Source organism: Euphorbia lathyris, chromosome 4 (genome assembly GCF_963576675.1).
Source record: "Euphorbia lathyris chromosome 4, ddEupLath1.1, whole genome shotgun sequence".
NCBI classification, from domain to species: Eukaryota; Viridiplantae; Streptophyta; class Magnoliopsida; order Malpighiales; family Euphorbiaceae; genus Euphorbia; species Euphorbia lathyris.
In genome coordinates, this window is record NC_088913.1 from 44,887,267 (window position 1) to 44,906,976 (window position 19,710).

Genomic DNA, 19,710 nt, shown 5'->3' on the forward strand with positions numbered 1-19,710 from the left:
GAGATTTTGACCACGGCTGTTATCAAGCATAATTTGCCTTTTCAATTTGTTGAGTGGGATGGCATTAGGGCTGCTTTTGAATATTGTCGTAATGATGTAAAGCTTGTCTCTAGAAATACTTGCAAAGCTGACTGTCTTAAGATACATAAAAAATAGAAAGCTAGAATAAAAACAATGCTGATTGACACTCCTGGTAGAGTTAGTTTAACCTCTGATTGTTGGAGTTCTTTGACCACTGATGGGTATATTTCTTTAACTGCTCACTTTATAGATAAAGATTGGAAAATGCAGAAAAGAATTTTGAACTTTTCTTTCATGCCACCACCACATACTGGTGTTTGTTTGTCGGAAAAGATTGACTCTTTCTTGTCTAATTGGGGGATAGATAAGAAGATCTTTTCAATTACGTTGGATAATGCTAGTGCCAATGATGTTTGTGTAGACATGTTAAGAACTCAATTGACTTTAAGGGATGCCCTTTTGTGTGATGGTGAGTTTTTCCACATTCGTTGTTGTGCCCATATTTTGAATTTGATTGTACAAGATGGGTTAAAAGAAATTGATTCTGCAATTCAGAAAGTTCGGGATAGTGTCAAGTATGTGAGAGGTTCACAAGTTAGGAAGCAAAAGTTTTTTGAGTGTGTTTCTAACTGCAATCTTGATTCTAAGAAGGGTTTGAGACAAGATGTGCGTACTAGATGGAACTCGACTTTTATCATGCTTGATAATGCCCTTTATTTTCGTCGTGCATTTATGCTTATGACTGCTAGTGATGTGAGCTATAAGAGTTGTCCGGATAGGGATGATTGGGATAAGTTGGAGAAAATAAGTGAGTTTTTGTCACATTTCTATGACCTTACTCTTGTATTTTCACGGACCAAATATCCAACTGCAAACTTGTACTTTCCTGGAGTTTTTACCATTTATGTGACTTTGATGCAAGAATTGAAGAGTGATGATAGATACAAAAAAGAAATGGCTAATCGAATGTTTGAAAAGTTCAACAAGTATTGGAAAGCTTTTAGTGACATATTAGCAATTGCGGTTATCCTAGATCCATGTTACAAGTTCACTTTTGTTGAGTGGTGCTACAAAGAAGTGTATGATAATGATGGGGCTTATGAGACAATGCGTTTGAAAAACAAGTTGTACACTCTCTTCAATTGCTATTCAAAAGCAAATATGACATCAAAGAGCAACTCACAAGCATCATTACTGCAGAGAAGTCATAATCAAGAAGTGCGAGAAAAGCTTCTTTCTATCAAGCAAAAAAATGTTTTGAAGGTAATTTTTATTAGCCTTGTATTCCTTAATATATGTTTCTGAAATTTTTATTAGCCTTATGTTCTTTAATATATGTTGCTGAAATGTTGTTCTTTTTTATAGAATTTTTTTGACAATAAGGAGGCTGCTGAACAAAGATCACAATTGGATCAATATTTGGATGAGCCAAGACTAGAAATTAATGATTTGGATGTGTTGTCCTATTGGAAGGCCAATTCGTTTCGCTATCCTGAAATTGCAGCAATGGCTCGTGATGTGTTAGCCATTCCGGTTTCTACTGTTGCATCAGAAAGTGCTTTTAGTATAGGAGGAAGAGTGTTAGATCAATACCGGAGTTCCCTAAAACACGAAACAGTTGAGGCCTTGATTTGTACACGAGATTGGTTATTCGGTGACTTAGGTAATATTTAGTAACATGTCTTTGTCCATTTTCAGTTTGATATGCAATTTTTTGATATTTTTCGCTTCTTATAATTTTCAGAATTGAGCAAAGATGAACTTTTTGAAGATACTATGGAGATGGATGATACAATTGATAATGTTTCCGCTGCAGTGGCTTCTGGTTCAAGTGCAATTCAATTAGATTGAAATATCTACTTGAATTTTCTATCTACTGAATGTTAAAAATGTTAAAATTGTAAACCCTTAATATCCTTACTTTGAATTTGATGAATGTTTTGGATTTAGTTTGATGAATTTGATGGATATTTTAAAATGTTTGTAGTAGATGTTTTATGAAAAATTTGGAGACACTTATATTCATTGTTATATGAGTTTTAGGATTTTTCAGCAGGTCGGATCGTGTCAGGAGGTCGGGTCGTGTCGTGTCAAACAGGTTGAGTTGTGTCAAATTAATATGTTCATCTATTTTCATATAAAATTCGTGTCGTGTCGTGTTATCCGTGTCAAGAGCAGGTCGTGTTCGGGTTTCAGATATTGACACGAAAATGTTTTCGTGTCATGTTCGTGTTCGGGTTTTTTGACACTAACCCGAAAATGACACGAACACGACACGGACACGGAAATTGCCACCTCTAGTCGTAGGCGATAGTTTTTTGTGGCCAGATGGTACCGGCCTTGGACTTGTAGGATTTTCTTGAAATCCTTGTCCAATCCTAGAGACGCTAAGAAAGACTGATAAAAAAAAGGACTTGGGGAGAGTGGCCTTGTTTTGCAAAACGGGCATACTTAACCCCCTCTTCCTCACATGTTAAACCGAAAGGAGATTCATGCTTAACCTGTAGTGAATCGATGAATTCAACATCAGACTCGATCTCTTCTTCCTCAATGACCTTGTCTTTCCTTTTCCTTCCCATGGCTTCTTGAGAATAAGAAGGGTAACCAAAACGGATAAGTTAGAAGCGATATATGCAAAACAAACAGTTAGTGTTAAAACCACCCAAACAATGAATTCACAAAATATTAGGCATTTAGGGACCGAATTGCAAGGTTTGGTCCCTAAATGTTTACTAATTTATCTCCTAGATCCTAATTAGTGCAAAATTAACAAGCCCCAGCGACCAAAACATGTTATGGGGGTAAAATGAAATCCTATTGACGGGTTTTCGGCTATAAATCGCATGGTCGAACTTTTGAAGCTCAAAGGGAGAAAATACCCAAATTGAGTAATCTTTTCCAAAAATCTAAAATTAGAAACTCAAATCATACCCAAAGTATGTATAAATCACTAACAAGTTATTAATTTGCAAAGGAACCAAGGAAAGTAAAGGAAAAATCAAAAGTTAGAAAATCTTAAAAACCTAGGTTTACCTAAAAACTAAATTTAAAGCTTCTAAACTAAAAACTAATGTTAGAATCATGCTTGAAATCAAAAATAGGTCAGAATACATACCTTAATCGATGATTTCGGTTGAGAAACAAAGATTTGGGGGTTAAGATTGTGTTAGAGAGAGAACTAGAGAAGGTAGAAGAAGAAGGAAGAAAAGAAGAAGAAAGAAAAGAAGGAAGGAAGGTAAGAGAAGGGGGATGAGTTTCATCCCCCATCTTTTAATTTTCATTCTTTTTAAGATTTCGGGAAATATTCACGAACTTATCTTATGAGAGCTCAAACCAGAACAGACAAGTCCAGGTATCGAATCCATATGATTTATTCCTGCAAGTATCGAGCTACTCGGTTTCTAGTGTTATCTAGGCTTTGGGGGGTTTGAGATTGAGTTTGGTTAAATTAAGTTACTCCTAATTAAGCTACTCTACTCCTAGGTGATCTTTCAATAATGTAATTACCAGAAGGGATATGGAATGGTACGATAATGATGAATATAGGCTATTGAGACAACTGATTAAAAACCTAATCTAAGTCACTTGTGTTCGAGGCGATTAACCCTACTTATCCTTCTGTGGTTCCTAGTTCGTGATTCCCTTGTAAGGCCGAAACTAGCTCCAAGGCTCAGCAATTTGGGATTAATCATCTATAAGGTCGTCAAGCTTATAGGCTCTAACTAGGTCAGATTCAGCTCGCAATATGTGCCAACTTAATATTTGGATTTATGAATGAGTTAAACCAATCAAACAAAGCGTAAGACAAAGATTAAATAGATAAATCAATTGAACAAAACAAGAACTAAATTATCATTAAAGATGAAGAAAATTGTCACGGAGATACAATGAGCATAGGATTCATAAACTGGATCAAGAGATAAACAAGTTATAAAAGAGTAAGAAAATCCCTTTTAGGGAACCTGTCTACCACTGCAGGCGTCTTCCTATGACTTAAGGAGGAACCTTGAATAATCCTCGACGAGTAGAGCTTCAAATGTTCTTCAATGGAGGATGGATGAGATGGAGGAGATGGAGAGGATTCTTCAAGGGGCAAGCTAGGGTTTTTACAAAAGAGAAAAGATATCTAATTTACATAATAAAAGTCTTATTTATAGTTGCGGTTTGAGTCCCAAATCTAACCGAATTCGTTTCCTATTGCAGGTGGGAATAGTGGGGACAAATCGTGGAGATGTGGGGCCGGGAATCAGTCAAAAGACTGATTCCCGCAGGCCAGCTCACTGAGCAAGCTATTGCCAGCTCGTCAAGTTAGCCCAAAAAGGCCAGTTTTGGCAAGCGGTGATGCCGAAATGCCCAGCGTGACCGTCGGGTGTCCCCGAGACGCGATTTTCGCCCGAACTTCTTTCAGTTTTGACCTGCACATGCACGTAAACTCCAAACAACATTAGTTCCGAGGCTAAATTGACCCAACAATCGCTTGTTTCGAGTGAAAACTCCGTTTGGTGCGACTTTTGGTGGATCATTTAGCCATAATAGATAATTGAAAGTTAACATACATGGTAGTTTGGCAATATTTGCCCAAAAACGATCAGAAAATGAACTTAAACCACAAAAGTAAATAAAACATATACAAAATCTAACTAATACACACACATGCATATAAATGCGAGAATTGCTCGCTTATTGACGAAAAAGTAAACTAAAACCGTCCTAAAATCGTACCTAAAGATAGGAGGTTTTGACCCCTATCGGGCTCCTGTGCTTGTGCTATGGCACCGTTGTTATCACAAAAAACATCAACTGCACCTAGGATAATCGAAACTACCCCTAAGTCAGTTATGAACTTCTTGATCCAAACTACTTCTTTTACAGCGTCGCATACAGCTATGTACTCAGCTTCCATTATAGAATCGGCAATGGTAGGCTGCTTCGAGGATCTCTAACTAATGGCACCGCCATTCAGGAGAAAAACATAACTAGGCCGTGACTGGTTCTGATCCTCATCAGTCTCGAAACTCGCATCAGTGTAACCTGATACTGCCAGCTCCTCTTGCCCCCCAAACACTAAGAAAAGATCCTTGGTACGTTTAAGGTACTTCAGGATAGCCTTAACTGCCTTCTAGTGCTCCTTGTCGGGATCTAACTAGTACCGGATAGTCATGCTAAGTGCAAATGCAACATTTAGCTTTGTACATAACATAGAGTACATGATAGATCCTATAGCTGGCACATATGGGACCTTTTCCATATTCTGTCTGATCTGCTTTATCTGAGGATAATCTTTCTTACCAAGTTTCAACCCATGATGCGTAGGCACGAATCATTTCTTAGCCTAGTCTATGCTGAATTTTCTAAGAACTTTATCTATGTATGTTGCCTGACTCAAGCCTAGAAGTCAGTTGGATCTATCTCTGTAGATCATGGTCCCTAAGATCGTTTCGGCTTCTCCTAAGTCTTTCATTGTAAAGCATTTACTCAACCATTGCTTCACGCATTGCAGTGTTGGTATATCGCCTTTAATGAGCAATATCGCCTCCCACTGAATTTCATATACACACAGGATTCATCAGGATTCTGCATGAAACCATATTCGATTATGGCTTCATTGAATCTCTGATTCCAATACCTAGATGCTTGCTTTAATCCATAAATGGATCTTTAAAGCCTACATACTCTGTTAGGATACTTCGGATCAATGAAACCCTCTAGTTGTGTCATGTAGACATCCTCGAGTAACTTTCCATTCAGGAAAGCGATTTCAACATCCATCTGCCATATCTCATGGTTATACATGCAGCTATGGCCAGTACTATCTTAATGAATTTGAACATAGCAACTGGTGAAAAGATTTCATCATAGTCAATTCCTTGGATTTGTCTATAACCTTTTGCCACTAGTCGCCTCTTAAAGGTGTTAACGGCTTTTAATTTGAAACACCACTTGCAGCCAATCGTCTTAACACTCAGAGGTGGATCCATCAAGTTCCACACTTGGTTATCAACCATAGACTGCATTTCAACCTCCATAGCTTTATGCCATTGATCTGATTGTGGGCTTTCAATAGCCTCTTGATAAGTCTTGAGCTCATCCTGGCCATCGGCCATTATGTCCCCATCATCAGTCACGATAAAGTCGTAACTCTCAGGCCGATGTCGTGTCCTATCAGACCTTCTAGGTTCCCGTGTAACTGGTTCAGCCTCAATTTCTTGAGGACCTAAATCAGTTACCTGAGCATCCTCAGCATCTGCTACAGGATTCAGTGAGTCTTGAATCTCAGCGAGATCAATATTGCTTACACTGTCTACTTTGGAAAGGAATTCCTTTTCCAAAAAGACTGCAAACCTAGCCAAAAATGTTTTATTCTCGGTTAGGTTATAGAAGTAATAACCCTTAGTTTTCTTAGGGTAACCCAAAGACTAGCATTTAACAGATCTCAACTCTAGTTTGCTATTTATCAATTTCTTGACATGTGCGTCACATCCCCAAATCTTCATGAAGGAAACATTGGGCTTTCAACCCGTCCATAATTCATATGGTGTTCCTTCAACTGCTTTGCTGGGTGTATTGTTAATTATATGAGCAGCAGTTTCCAAAGCAAATCCCTCAAAAGGAGATAGGGAGAGAAGCTTGACTCATCATTGAGCGGACCATGTCAAGTAAGGTCATATTCCTCCTTTTTGACACTCCATTCCATTGGGGTGTACCAGGAGGAGTGATTTGGGATATAACCCACACTCTCTCAAGAATGAGACAAACTCTTGGCTCAAGTATTCACCCCCATCAGGCCGGAACTCTTTTACTTTCTTGCCAAGTTGATTTTCTACTTCATTTTTAGAATCTTTGAATCTTAGAAGAGTTCCATATTTATGTTTCATCAGATACATATACCCGTATCAGCTATAATCATCTGTGAAGGTAACAAAGTACAAAAAACCAGATCTAGCACTGGTGCTCATTGGATCGCATACATCTGAGTGTATCAGCTCCAATAGCTCAGTGGCCCTTACACCAGTTTTGGTGAAAGGCACCTTTGTCATCTTCCCTCTTGATAACATCCGCAATGTTATCACTAGGACCACACTGGGAATATTCCCTGAAAGGAGGATCAAAAGGAAGAAAAGACATAAAAAGATCCGCCAGCTTAGTATATATGGCGTACAGCTAGAGGAGGGATACGCATACGATGACACGCCTTTAACCATCCTAGATCCGCTAGATGGAAGGATCCGAGGTCCGTCACATAAGACGACCCGCCAAGATAAGCTATTACACGGTGGGATCACCATCATTAATGAACATTAATGGTACCTTAAAAGTAATAACAGCTCAAAGGTTAAGATCAGAGTTAAGCACTTCATTAAAAAGGCATTAAAAGGGAGCTATTACGGTTATCACTCAAACCTATATACATACCCCTATAATAAGGTGTCAAAAGGTACACATTATCTAAACCCTACTTGTGATTACAGTTTATTCTCAAGTACATTACTGATTTAGGCATCGAAGTGCCCCCAGCCGAACACAACGGCGCCTCACAGCGACACTATACGGTGTTAAGGAATCTGCGTAATATCAATTGGTGCGGTGAGGGTGGAATCCTAATAGTAATAAGGTTTACACGACGAACATTAAAATATCTTCAAACGATCTCAACATTCCCACTGGGAATATCTCCACTACAACAAACCCGGGAAACACATCAGTTGGAATTAATGATAACAACAATATCATTCCTCCTGAACAGGCCACGCTTCCTCTGGACGGTGTGGTTCAACCATCACATGAGTGGTCTCTAGAATCTTTCTTCGAACAAATGGTGGAATCTGTCCGTCGAGAGTCAGGTAACGAATCGGCTAAATGGGCACGAACCATACTCAATGGAAACGATTTAATTGATTGGACTAGAAGGGTGTTCATGGAACAATAGACCCAAGGAGGAGTCACTAATACCATACATGCCAATCTAGTGCAAAACAATTCTGAACATCATAGAGAGCGGTCACGATCCCGTCATAGACATTCGCTAGGACCTCGGGAGAATGTTAACTCGGATAAGGGATGGGGGATCCCTTTCTCCACAATGATTCACTGCAGCGGTAGAAGCACGGTTCCAAGAGGAATCACAAAGGAAAAATCAAAATGCGGAGCGGTACGCTTATCAAGTCAATAGGCATTCCCCTTTTACTGCCCGTATTATGGGATACAAGACGGATGGACATTTTAAGGCGTCAAATCTGCCATAGTTTAAAGGAGATGACAATCTGGAGGCGCATACGAGGAAGTATAAGGAGTTGATGAACATATATAGGGCGAATGAGGGAATTATTTGTAGGATGTTCTCCACCACATTAAGTGGATCGGCTTATGGGTGGTTCGAATCCTTAGCGGCCGGATCCATAGACAGCTGGGAGCAATTGAACAGGGAATTTTGTGCTAAATTTGCAGGTAGCATCCCGCTTACGGTGTCCAGTAGAACGTTGAATGATCTTAAGCACAGGGAGGGCGAATCCCTAAGGACCTATATTAATCGATTTAATAAATTATGCATTGATATAACGAATGTTTACGTTAATGCGGCGGTTGAAGCAATAATTAAAAACACGAGATGTAAACGGTTGCAGGAAAAATTGGTTATCCACAAGCCAAAAACAATGGTGGAGTTAGTGGAACGTTGTAAGAGGTTCATGGAAATTGATGACATAAATCGGGCTGCTGAATCATCAGTCGTCAGATTGCCTGAAAGAAGATATCGTGGCGGATCTGGTAGAAGGGAGAACAGATGGACGGATCAAAGAGGAAAGCGAACCTCCAAAAGTGGACCAAACTTCACGCCCCTTAATACCCCTAAAAATGAAGTTCTATTATGGCTAGAGAAGAGTAGATTCAAACGGGACATTACATATCCCGACCTGAAGGGGGGAGCATATCCCAATGGGCAAAAATGCAAAGGCATATTGCCGATTCCACAAGAGACAGGGCCATGACACTAACAGGTGTTTTGCGTTGGATAAAGAAATTGAAAGATTGATCGAGTGAGGCGTGCTTGATAGGTTTGTGCAGGGCGAACATAGCGGAGGAAAAGAAAAGGAGGGATCCAAAGCTAAAGGCAAATGAGTCATTAGTTATTGTAGGCGGACCAGGATATCAACCGCTCGCCAAAAAAGCAAAAACGTATGTTTTGGCCAAGGTGGACCTTAACAAACCTTTTGCAGAGGTGGGCTCGGTGAATGGTCCTCAGGCCGATGCTTTGGTGATCATGATGACCATTGAAGGATGGGATATGAGAAGAGTCATGATCGACACTGGAAGTTCATGTAATGTGATTATAAAAGGTGCATTTGCGAAGTTAAAAATAGATCCCATGCAGGTGGAAGCAACCATCGTGGATATTTTAGGGGTAACTGGGCACACAGTCCAAACTAAAGGGCAAGTAATGTTGGAGTGTGAAATCACGGATGGAGATCAAACTTGGAAAAGAGAGCAAGAGTTCACCTTCCTAGATGGTCGGCTTGCGTATAACGTCATTTTAGGAAGACCTTTTCTTTCGAAGGCGGCTGCTTTAATCTCGGTACGCCATCTAACCATGTACGTGCCAACCGCAAAGGGTGGGGTAATGATCAAATGAATCCAAAAAACAGCTCAAGAAACATATATGGCTTCCCTAGCCATATGCCCGCAAGAAAATGAAGAAGAGGAGGATAAGCAAAACACCAACACCACGACACTAGGTGATACGGAGATGTGCCTTATTTCAAAAGGCAAAAAAGTCAAAATTGCAAAAGGGCTCCAGCCAGAGATCAAAGAGGAAATCGTGAGAACCCTAGTTGAATGTCAAGAAGTTTTTGCAGGGGAGAGTGAAATATTGAGAGGGGTGAGCCCGAATCTTATCACTCACAAACTAAATATTATGGAGGATGCCACACCCGTCACACAAAAAAGGTGGAACCATAGACCTGAAAGACAAAAGGCAATAGAAGAAGAAATTATGAAGCTCAAAAAGGCAGATGCCATTGAGGAAGTAATTTATACTGAATGGTTGGCGAATGTAGTTCTTGTCAAAAAGGCTAGAGGGCACAGATTTGAATAAGGCGTGCCCAAAAGACAGCTACCCATTACCATGCATCGACATCTTGGTAGATGGGACCCTTGGGGCATGAAGTCTACTCCTTCACAGATGTAAAATCCAGCTATCATCAGATACCTATGGATCCCAGTGATAGGATCGAAATGTCATTCATAACACATCAGGCTACCTATTGCTTTAAGGTGATGCCTTTTGGCTTAAAGAATGCAGGTGCCACGTATCAACAAATGATGAATAAAATTTTCGAGGATAAAAAAGGCGATAATTTCTCCATATATGTGGATGACAAGATCATCAAAAGTAAAACAATAGAGGGGCACGCAGCGGATATCAAAAAGGTACTGGATGTATTCAGAACCCATAATATCAAGCTTAATCCAGAAAAGTGTACATTTGGGCTACATCTGGTAAATTTTTGGGATATATCATTAACCGCCAAGGAGTCACAGCCAATCCGGAGAAAATAAAGGCGGTGCTAGAAATGAAACCACCCAAAAATCTTCGGGAGGTACATCTAAATGGGTGAATCATAGCCTTGGGAAGGTTCATATCTTATTTCGCCAGATAATGCCTTCCCTTCTGTGAAGTGATCAAAAAGCAAAAGTCATTCGATTGGAATGAAGATTGCCAGCAGGCCTTCGAAGGAATTAAGGAGTTCTTATCCAAACCACCCTTGATGAGTAGACCAATTAAAGGGGAGGACATTTACTTGTACGTGTCGGTTACAGAAAAGGCGGTGTGTACAATGATAATTCGTGAAGAGGAAGGGCAGCAATACCCTATCTATTATGTGTTAAAATATGTTGAAACACGGGTGAAATAGTACATATCCTGCGATATTCAAAATTGGACAAAATGGCTCTAGCGGTATTAGTCACTTCCATTCGCCTGCGTCCATATTTCCAAGCCCATACCATTATTGTGCGAATAGGAATCCCAATGTGAAAGGTATTGCAATGACCAGAAACGTCAGGAAGGCTGATGGAATGGTCGGTATGCCTAGGTGAATTCGACATTCGGTATAAAGGGTGGATCACGCTGAAAAGCCAAATATTGGTGAAGTTTGTCAATGAGTTCACAGAGGAATTCACAAGTTCACCGAAAGTCCCAAGGGAAGAATGGACCATGCACACGGATGGAGCCTCTTCTGAGGAAGGTGCAGGAGTTGTGATAAAAGGGCCGAAATATATCCAAATTTGCTATGCAGCTAAATTGGACTTTCCTGTTACTAACAATGCAGCGGAGTATGAAGCTTTGATCCTCGGGTTACAATTGTTGAAAGAAATTATTCTGGAGCATGTGGTGATATACAGTGATTCAAAGCTAATGGTAAACCAAATAATGAAAATTTTCCATGTCAATGATGAAACCTTGGTGAAATACGTGGAAGAAGCAAACCGGATCTTGTCCATCTTGGAAAGCAAAAACGTGAAGTGAGAAATAGTACATATCCTGCGATATTCAAATGCCGAGGCGGATCATCTGGCCAAGACAGCCTCAAGCAAAGATCAATGGGAAGACCTTACTTGCCCCTTTACAGTAAGAACGAGGCCGGCATTTGATAAAGAGGTAGTGGCGATCATTCAATTGCCCCAAAATGACTGGCGAACCACCTTAGTCAAGTACTTGGAGGAAGGAACTTTGCCTGAAGACAAAAATCAAGCAAAAAAGGTGGTCAAGAAAGTTGCTTACTATGCTGTTATGGAGGACCAGTTGTACAGAAAGTCATTTAGCCAACCTTGGTTAAAATGAATCATCACAAAAGAAGGACATGATGTCTTGTGGGAATTGCATGAAGGAATATGTGGAGCACACGAGGCGTACGCCACTATTTTCAAAAAAATCAAGACTTGCAGGGTATTATTGGCCTACGACGGAGCAAGATGCGTGAAAGTTAGTAGAGGCGTGCCATAACTGTCAAATCCATGCAAATAAGACACATATACATAAGGCCCTACAAAGGCCAATTGTAGAAGGGTGGCCATTCGCCACATGGGGAATCAATATAGTGGGACCCTTTCCTCCCACCAAGAGATGATGCAAGTTTGTGATAGTGGTTGTAGATCACTTCACAAAATGGGCTGAAGCAGAATCTGTCTCTGACATCACATATAGGCGAATGATTGATTTTGTCCATGACAATATTATCGGAAGATTTGGAGTACCACATATGATTATTATGGACAATGAACGCAATTTAATTGTGAAGAGTTAAAAAATATTGCTCGGATTGGGGAATCATCAACAATTTCACTTCTGTTTATTATCCTCAATCCAATGGCATGACTGAAGTCATGAACAGAACCCTTGTCAAGGGAATCAAGAAAAGGTTAGGAGAAAAGAAGAAATGATGGGCGGATGAATTAATGTCAGTTTTATGGGCGTACCAGACCACCCCTAGAGTGGCCACTGGAGAAACGCCATTTTGCCTTACTTATGGAGTTGAAGCGGTCTTTCCTATAAAATCCGAGCAACATGGTTTCCTTTTATTGTGAGCAACAAAATGGTAAAAAGCTCAGGAAGAGTCTGGGTGATCTAGAAACAAGAAGGGATAGAGCTTCTACTCGGATCGCTGCCTACAAGCAGCGGATCGCCTCTTATCATAACAAAAATGCCAAACTTGTGGAATTAAATAAAGGGGATTTGGTTCTAAGAAAGGCGGATAAAATTCAGTCGGCGGATGGAAAGGGAAAGTTGGGCATAACCTGGACAGGTCCATACCGCGTAGCAGCAAAAATTGGAGCCGCCACCTTCAAGATAGAGGAAATGGATGGAAAAGAGGTACCACGAACCTGGAACATCCAAAATCTCCACAAATACTTCCAAAAGTAGAATGTAACACAAGGTCTTGAGTACTCTTTTTCCTTAGAACAGGATTTTTTCCCAATGGGTTTTTTCTTGTTATAAGGTTTTAATGAGGCTCATGAAAAGGTCATCCACCGTTGTAATAAAGGCAAGCCATTTCTTGCTCATTAAATAAATTACTCTTGATTATTAAATTTTGTATGACATTTCTTTTTATGGCATGCAATACATAAATGTCTTCTTACAAAAATAGGGGGCATGGATTCAGATTATCTTCCCTGTAAATGAATCCTAAACAAAGTCCCTCCAAAGGGCAGATTCTCTTCCCCACGAAGGAATCTTATACAAAGTCCCTCCATAGGGCAGATTCTCTTCCCCGCGAAGAAATCTTACACAAAGTCCCTTCCAAAGGGCGGATCCAATCAAAAGTCCCATTACGGATAGATTCACTTCCTCGAGAAGTGGTCACTAAAAATCCTATCAAGGGCGGAGACATCTTTCCCAAAAAAAGAAATCCTTAAAAGCTTATCGCAAGCTTACTGGGGGACGGCTAGCCATCTACCCCGGGATTCGGTGGAATAAGTTTAAACACTTAAAAGATCTTTTGAGAAGATCAAAAACATGTGATTCGGTGGAATAAGTTTAAACGCTTAAAAGATCTTTTCAAAAGATCAAAAACATGTGATTCGACGGAATAAGTTTAAACACTTAAAATATCTTTTCAAAAGATAAAAAACATGTGATTCGACGGAATAAGTTGTTAAGCCCAAAATATACCTAAAATATCATATATAAATGCGTTAAATTTACATTGAAATCGTGCTAATTATATTCATTTGGAATACTTTTACGTCTTTATTTACTTCTTTGATGCAAGGTACTTAATTATTTGGTTAAATCCAAATAGGAGCGAAAACGGAGCTAAAATGGAGGAAAAACCTAAAAAACGTACCGAGAACGCATAACGGCCAGAAGAACGCTCAAGAAGGACGAAAAGCAGTCGAGAGACAGGGAAAATTCTCTCTATCGCGACTGAGATTTTGAGAATCTCAGTCGCGACCTACGGAAGCCAGCTCGGGAGAAAAACGAAGTTTTCACTCGTCCCTATACCCCCTGTCGCGACTGATTTTCAGAATCTCAGTCGCGACAGCGAACCATTCTGCACACAAAACACATGTTTTAAATCGGAAAAACACGTCTGTTCGTTCGGATAAAAGCAACCCTTCACCAGCGGACACGACCCGTCATTTACAACCCCTCAACAACTATAAATAAGTGATCCATTTCAGAAATCAAGGTTGGAAAAAGTTAGAGAAATTAGAGAAGAAAGTTATTATGTCGAGTTTCTGATTCAGAAAAGAATCAGAAAGTTAGATTTCATTTCTGTGTAAACAATCGTGCTGTACACGAATTGTTATTAGATTAGTTATAAACAGTATTAGTTTAGTTTTCATTTTGGTAGTAGACGAGATCAGTCTCTATTCCGAAGATCCAGCGAGAAGAATTGACGGCTGAAGCGCATGAGGTTTGACGCACCTACGGAGTTTGAGAGAAAGATTGACAACCCGGATCTCAAAGTTTTCGTTGCAATGCTATCCAAGTTTCTACTTCTCTGTTAACTTGTGAAAATTCACATTTCATTAATGATATACTTATTTATTCAATAAATTCTTACTGTTGTTATTTTGATATTGTTCTGACAAAATGATTTTCAAAATGATAAATCAGTGTTTTTATTAAAACGTTCTATTCCATCTTATTCATATAAGAACTTTGTTGAACACTTGACAGATTTAGTTTTTATGGATGATATGATCGCTGATCGCGGCTTATCAGACATAAAATACTAGTTTGATTAAGGTAGCAATCTGCTCCGATCCAGAGAGATTTCTACGGTTCAAAGCCATTTAATTGAATAAATCGCTATATTGTTACATGTCCATAATCTTTACAAAGTTAAAGTTGCTTTCTTTGCTTTATGAAAATAAGTTTTATACCTTCTATTTATTCCAATTACGGAAGTATCTGTTTTGTAATCAAAATTCCAAAACAGAACTGTTCTCTAAACTCGATATAATCCTTCTATCTAATCCTAATTTACCAAAACCAATTCCATCAATTAAAACGTATTTCTTTTATTAAACCTAAACACGTGACTAAACCGAATTAAATAAAGTTTTAGTTAAAAAGCGTTCCCTGTGGGTTCGATATCTTTTATTACTACAAGCGTATACCGTGCACTTGCGGAAATCGCTCAACAAGTTTTTGGCGCCGTTGCCGGGGAACGCCAAAATTTTTGACAAAAATTTACATTTTTCGTGTTTTATTTCGAATCTAGGTTTAAACATACTTATTTTAACTTTTATAATTTAATAATTTTCATTTACTAATTTATTTATTTTTCAAAATTCTGTTTTGTAGGTAGTTTCGGTTCGTGCAAGATTTCAGGTTCATGCGCAGTTCTCGAAGTTCAGGCATTTTACCAGACCCTATAGACCCAGAAATTGAGAAAACCATTAGGAAGAACAAGAAAAATAAGAAAAACAAAAATAAGACCCCAGTAAAAACATATACCGAGCCAGAAAAAATGACAGACCCACCAACACTTATGGATTACGCTAGGCCAGGTGTGGCCGGTGTGACCAATAGTATCGTTAGACCCAGAATCACCGCAAATCAATTTGAAATTAAGCCAACTTTGCTTAATATGTTGCAAAATAATGTAACATTTTACGGGTTACCTAACGAAAATCCTAACACCCACTTAACAAATTTCCTTGAAATTTGTGATACTTTTAAAATCCCAGATGTGACTGCAGAAGCAATCAAACTTCGCCTCTTTCCTTTCACTTTGAAGGATAGAGCCAAAGAATGGTTAACTTCTATGTCAGCCGCAACTTTTGCCACTTGGGAACAATTAGCCCAAGCATTTTTATCTAAATATTTTCCTTTAGCAAAAACCGCAAGAGTCATAAAGGAGTTAACATCTTTTTCTCAAAATGACAATGAGACTCTTTATGAAACTTGGGAACGTTTTAAAGAACTTCAACGTTTATGCCCACACCACCAATTACCCGCTGAACTTTTAATGCAAACATTTTACAATGGACTAAATCCTACAACTAGGGGTTCATTAGATGCTATGTCGGGAGGGCTATTTATGAAGAAAACATCAGCCCAAGCGAGAGAACTTTTGGAGGAAATGGCAATCAACAGCAGTATGTGGCCCGCGGAACGTGGACATATGCCGGTGGCAAAACCATCATCCTCAACCACACCATCAGTTAAAGGTATAGTTGAACTTGATCCAGTCGCGATGCTACAAGCCCAATTTTCTGCTTTATCGCACAAAATTGATAAATTCATGGCACCACGCGATACCAATGGTAATCCATTCCAAACGGATGTGGACTACGAAAATATGAGTGAGATCGAACAGGTAAATTTTGTCCAAGGGCAAAACCAAACTAATAATCCTTATTCTAATACCTATAATGCTAGATGGAGGAATCATCCTAACTTTAACTGGAAAGATAACAATAACAATAATACAAGTGCTAATCAAAATCGTACCACTAATTATCAAAATCAGTCAAGAGATACGATTAGCACTTTATCTTCTAAAATCGACAAGTTTATAGATGCTATCAGTGGAAAAATAAGTAATCACGATGATGGTTTTAAACGGATCGAAAATAAATTCGATCAGCTTATTAAAAACCACTCGTCTAGCATCTATAATTTGGAGGTTCAAATTGGTCGACTTGCTAAATCAATTCCATCCCGAAAAGAGGGAAGTCTTCCCAGCCATACGGAAGAAAATCCGAAAGAGCAGGTGAAGGCTATTACTCTTCGTTCAGGAAAAAATTATCAAGGGCCTGAAATGCCCAAAGATACAACATTACCAGGAACTGATTTACCAAAGTCCAAAGAAGATATCTTAAACACAAATAGTTCACCATTTGACACAAGTACCAAAACCTTTGTACCCAAGCCACCTTTTCCGCACAAAGTCCGAAATAAGGACTATGATAAACAACTTCTAACGTTTTTGGATAAACTCAAAAATTTGCACATCAATTTGTCATTTATGGGAAGGAATTTCATCCATTTCGTTAACTGAAGACTGTAGTTCAATAGTATCAAGTAATTTGCCCACAAAACTCAAGGATCCCGGATGTTTTACCATTCCGTGTAAATTGGGAGATATTGAATTCCCAAGTTGTCTTTGTGATTTAGGAGCAAGTATAAACTTAATGCCGTTGTCTATTTTTAACAAGTTAGGTTTAGAAGAAGATATCAAACGTACCAATATGGTTTTGCAATTAGCGGATCAAACCACTAAGAGGCCATATGGTATAATTGAAGATGTTTTAGTCAAAGTCGATAAATTTATTTTTCCTACCGATTTTGTTATATTAGACTTTGCATATGATGTAAACTGCCCTTTAATTTTTGGTCGACCGTTTATAAACACGGGACGCGCCCTAGTAGATGTGTCGGAAGGGAAAGTAGTTTTAAGGATAGGAGAAGATAAGGTCGAGTTTAATATGAACAAAGCGATGAAATACCCTATGGAGGAATTCGCTTGTATGAAACTTGATTTAGTCGAGGAATGTGTCAATGATGTAATTCAAAGTGAAGAAATAATTGAACCTATAATAGGTGAGGAATTAGATGATAAGGACCCAGAGCCTTTGATTCGAGAAGATGGACCAGTTCCGCCTTCAATTGTAACACCCCCTAAATTAGAACTTAAAGAGTTACACAGTCATTTGAGGTACGCTTTCTTAGACAAAGGCGATTCTCTACCTATAATTATTTCTAACAAATTAACAAACGATCAAGAAGAAAAATTGAAAGAATTTGTTAGAAATAGGATAGGAAGTATGGGATGGCAAATTTCAGACTTAAAAGGAATTAATCCTAGTATAGTAATGCACAGAATTCACTTAGAAGAGGATAAGCCACCTAAAGCGGATAGGCAAAGACGCTTAAATCCGAACATGAAAGAAGTAGTCAAAAATGAGATTACTAAACTTTTAGACAATGGAATCATTTATCCGATCTCGGATAGTGAGTGGGTTAGTCCAATCCATTGTGTACCTAAAAAGGGAGGCATAACTGTTGTAAGAAATGATGAAGGTGAACTGATACCTACACGAACCACCACCGGTTGGAGGGTTTGTATAGACTATAGGAACCTAAATAAAGCTACTAGGAAGGATCATTTTCCTCTACCTTTCATTGATCAAATGATCGAAAGGATAGTCGGGCATGCATTTTATTGTTTCCTAGATGGTTATTCCGGATTCTTTCAAATTTACATTTACCCGGATGACCAAGATAAAACAACCTTCACATGTCCTTACGGAACATTTGCATATAGGAGAATGCCTTTTGGTCTATGTAATGCACTAGCAACATTTCAACGATGTATGACAGCAATATTTAATGACTTCATTGAAGACATAATGGAAGTTTTCATGGATGATTTTTCAGTTTATGGAGATTCTTTCGATGCATGTTTACAGAACTTAGATAAAGTATTGTCTAGATGTGAGGAAACGAATTTAGTATTAAATTGGGAAAAATGTCATTTCATGGTAGACGAAGGAATTGTTTTAGGTCATAAGATATCTGAAAAAGGTTTAGACAGAGCAAAGACTTCAGTTATAGAAAAATTACCCCCACCAACCACTGTTAAGGGAGTGAGATCATTTTTGGGTCATGCAGGTTTTTACAGATGGTTTATAAAGAACTTTTCTGTAATCTCCAAACCACTTACTAATTTGCTTATGAAGGATTCAACTTTTGATTTTAATAAAGATTGTTTACAAGCCTTCAATACCTTGAAAACGGCTTTAGTAAGTACACCTATAATATCGAAACCCGATTGGAATCTACCTTTCGAAATTATGTGTGATGCGAGTGACTTAGCTGTAGGATGTGTATTAGGTCAAAGGAAGGATAAGAAACTTCATGTTATATATTATGCGAGTCACACTTTGTCCGATGCACAGCTAAATTACACCACCACTGAAAAAGAAATGTTAGCAGTAGTTTTTGCATGTGATAAATTCTGATCTTATTTGTTAGGATCTAAAGTCATCATTTATACTGATCATGCAGCTTTACGATATTTATTTGCTAAGAAAGATGCGAAACCACGTCTTATTAGATGGGTTTTACTATTGCAAGAATTTGACATTGAGATTAAAGACAAAAAGGGAGTTGAAAACCTGGTCGCCGATCATCTATCAAGACTTGAGGATGAAAACGGACCCATCGGTGAAACATCAGGCATTCGAGATGATTTCCCTGATGAACATCTCATGCAAGTACAAAGTGTCATAGCTCCATGGTATGCGGATATAGCCAATTACTTAGCCGCACATGTTGTGCCAGATGGATTGACTTCTCAGCAAAAGAAGAAATTCTTTTCAGAAGTTAAGAAATATTTTTGGGAAGATCCGTTCTTGTTCAAAACATGCGGCGATGGAATACTTAGGAGATGTGTTAGTGAGTTTGAACATGACTCTATAATGTTAGAATGTCATGCTAGCGCTTACGGAGGTCATAATAGCGTAAGCAAAACAGCAGCTAGAATACTTGAATGCGGATTCTTTTGGCCTACTCTGTTTAAAGATGCCCGTTCATTTATTATCTGTTGTGATAAATGTCAAAGAACAGGGAATATAGGAAGGAAAGATGAGATGCCTCTTACGAACATATTGGAAGTTGAAATCTTCGACGTATGGGGAATTGATTTCATGGGTCCTTTTCCTCTTTCTATAGTA

At 38.7% G+C, this 19,710-nt stretch overlaps 1 non-coding gene across 1 annotated transcript; it reads right to left on the reverse strand.

Annotated features, from left to right (window-relative positions):
• Nucleotides 1-15,875: 15,875 nt before the first annotated feature.
• LOC136228261 (small nucleolar RNA R71) lies at nt 15,876-15,982 on the reverse strand. Its single transcript, XR_010688589.1, has one exon. It is a non-coding gene; the product is annotated as a small nucleolar RNA R71 (small nucleolar RNA).
• Nucleotides 15,983-19,710: the final 3,728 nt, after the last annotated feature.